Consider the following 2500-nt stretch of genomic DNA (forward strand, 5'->3'; position numbering starts at 1 on the left):
CAAATGCTCTCATGGTTTTAAGAACGCTTGAATAAGTGTTGGCGTTGCTTCTGATTTACAAGTCACACAGTAGTTCCTTTTCTATGCTTCTTGCCTCCGAAGACGAAAAACCATAAACATCTTAGCCAAAGTGTTGCTTAACAAGCTGGGGATGTAGCTCAGTGGTAGAGCGCATGCTTTGCATGTATGAGGTCCTGGGTTCAATCCCCAGCATTTCCAAGTAGTTTTCAGGTGCTGTTCTCCCTTTATGAAAAACCTGAGTTATTGCTGATGTTTCATCATATTTCTCATGTTGTATAGTAAAAATGAAAGCCCTAAATCTCTGAGTAAAACCTACTGGAAATCAAGCTTCTTGGAAGCTCTATGTTTGAGCTTATTGTACAAGTCACAAAATAATTTCCAGTAGTCAGTTGTAACACGATCAAGTTTAATCCCTAAATATCAACAAACAACAAAGGAGAGACCTGATGGGGATGTAGCTCAGTGGTAGAGCACATCTTGCGTGTATGAGGTCCTGGGTTCAATCTCCAGCATCTCCAAGTACTTTCAGGCGCTGTTCTCCCTTTATGAAAAACCTGAGTAATTGCTGATCTTTCATGATATTTCTCATGTTGTATAGTAAAAATGAAAGCCCTAAATCTTTGAGTAAAACCTACTGAAATCAAGCTTCTTGGAAGCTCTACGTTTGAGCCTATTGTACAAGTCATAAAATAATTTCTGGTAATCAGTTGTAACATGATCAAGTTAAATCCCTAAATATCAACGAACAACATAGGAGACAGCCGATGGGGATGTAGCTCAGTGGTAGAGCGCATGCTTCGCATGTATGAGGTCCTGGGTTCAATCCCCAGCTTCTCCAAATGCCTTCATTATTTTAAGAATCCCTGAATAAGTGTTGACGTTGTATCTGATTTACAAGTCTCACAGTAGTTCCTTTTCTATGCTTCTTGCCTCCGAAGACGAAAAACCATAAACATCTTAGCCACAGTGTTGCTTAACAAGCTGGGGATGTAGCTCAGTGGTAGAGTGCATGCTTTGCATGTATGAGGTCCTGGGTTCAATCCCCAGCATTTCAAGTAGTTATCAGGTGCTGTTCTCCCTTTATGAAAAACCTTAGTAATTGCTGATGTTTCATGATAATTCTCATGTTGTATAGTAAAAATGAAAGCCCTAAATCTCTGAGTAAAACATACTGGAAATCAAGCTTCTTGGAAGCTCTACATTTGAGCTCATTGTACAAGTCACAAAATAATTTCTGGTAATCAGTTGTAACATGATCAAGTTAAATCCCTAAATATCATACGAACAACAAAGGAGAAACCTGATGGGGATGTAGCTCAGTGGTAGAGCACATCTTGCGTGTATGAGGTCCTGGGTTCAATCTCCAGCATCTCCAAGTACTTTCAGGCGCTGTTCTCCCTTTATGAAAAACCTGAGTAATTGCTGATCTTTCATGATATTTCTCATGTTGTATAGTAAAAATGAAAGCCCTAAATCTCTGAGTAAAACCTACTGGAAATCAAGGTTCTTGGAAGCTCTACGTTTGAGCTTATTGTACAAGTCACAAAATAATTTCCAGTAGTCAGTTGTAACACGATCAAGTTTAATCCCTAAATATCAACAAACAACAAAGGAGAAATCTGATGGGGATGTCGCTCAGTAGTAGAGCTCATGTTTCGCATGTATGGGTATCTGGGTTCAATCCCCAGCTTCTCCAAATGCCTTCATGATTTTAAGTATGCCTGAATAAGTGTTGACTTCGCATCTTATTTACAAGTCACACAATTGTTCCTCTTCTCTGCTTCCAGTAAGACGAAAATCCCTAAACATATTAGCCACATTGAAGCTTATTCAGCTGGGGATGTAGCTCAGTGGTAGATCGCATGCTTTGCATGTAATAAGGTCCTGGGTTCAATCCCCAGCTTCTCCAAATGCCTTCATGATTTTAAGAATCCCTGAATAAGTGTTGACGTTGTATCTGATTTACAAGTCTCACAGTAGTTCCTTTTCTATGCTTCTTGCCTCCGAAGACGAAAAACCATAAACATCTTAGCCACAGTGTTGCTTAACAAGCTGGGGATGTAGCTCAGTGGTAGAGTGCATGCTTTGCATGTATGAGGTCCTGGGTTTAATCCCCAGCATTTCAAGTAGTTATCAGGTGCTGTTCTCCCTTTATGAAAAACCTTAGTAATTGCTGATGTTTCATGATAATTCTCATGTTGTATAGTAAAAATGAAAGCCCTAAATCTCTGAGTAAAACATACTGGAAATCAAGCTTCTTGGAAGCTCTACATTTGAGCTCATTGTACAAGTCACAAAATAATTTCTGGTAATCAGTTGTAACATGATCAAGTTAAATCCCTAAATATCATACGAACAACAAAGGAGAAACCTGATGGGGATGTAGCTCAGTGGTAGAGCACATCTTGCGTGTATGAGGTCCTGGGTTCAATCTCCAGCATCTCCAAGTAGTTTTCAGGTGCTGTTCTCCCTTTATGAA

General features: G+C 39.6%; 2 non-coding genes across 2 annotated transcripts; both read left to right on the forward strand.

Annotated features, from left to right (window-relative positions):
• Positions 1-147: 147 nt before the first annotated feature.
• On the forward strand, positions 148-219 carry trnaa-ugc (transfer RNA alanine (anticodon UGC)). The gene has a single exon. It is a non-coding gene; the product is annotated as a tRNA-Ala (tRNA).
• A 568-nt stretch (positions 220-787) lies between these two features.
• On the forward strand, positions 788-859 carry trnaa-cgc (transfer RNA alanine (anticodon CGC)). The gene has a single exon. It is a non-coding gene; the product is annotated as a tRNA-Ala (tRNA).
• Positions 860-2500: the final 1641 nt, after the last annotated feature.

Source organism: Misgurnus anguillicaudatus, chromosome 2, assembly GCF_027580225.2.
Source record: "Misgurnus anguillicaudatus chromosome 2, ASM2758022v2, whole genome shotgun sequence".
Lineage (NCBI taxonomy): Eukaryota > Metazoa > Chordata > Actinopteri > Cypriniformes > Cobitidae > Misgurnus > Misgurnus anguillicaudatus.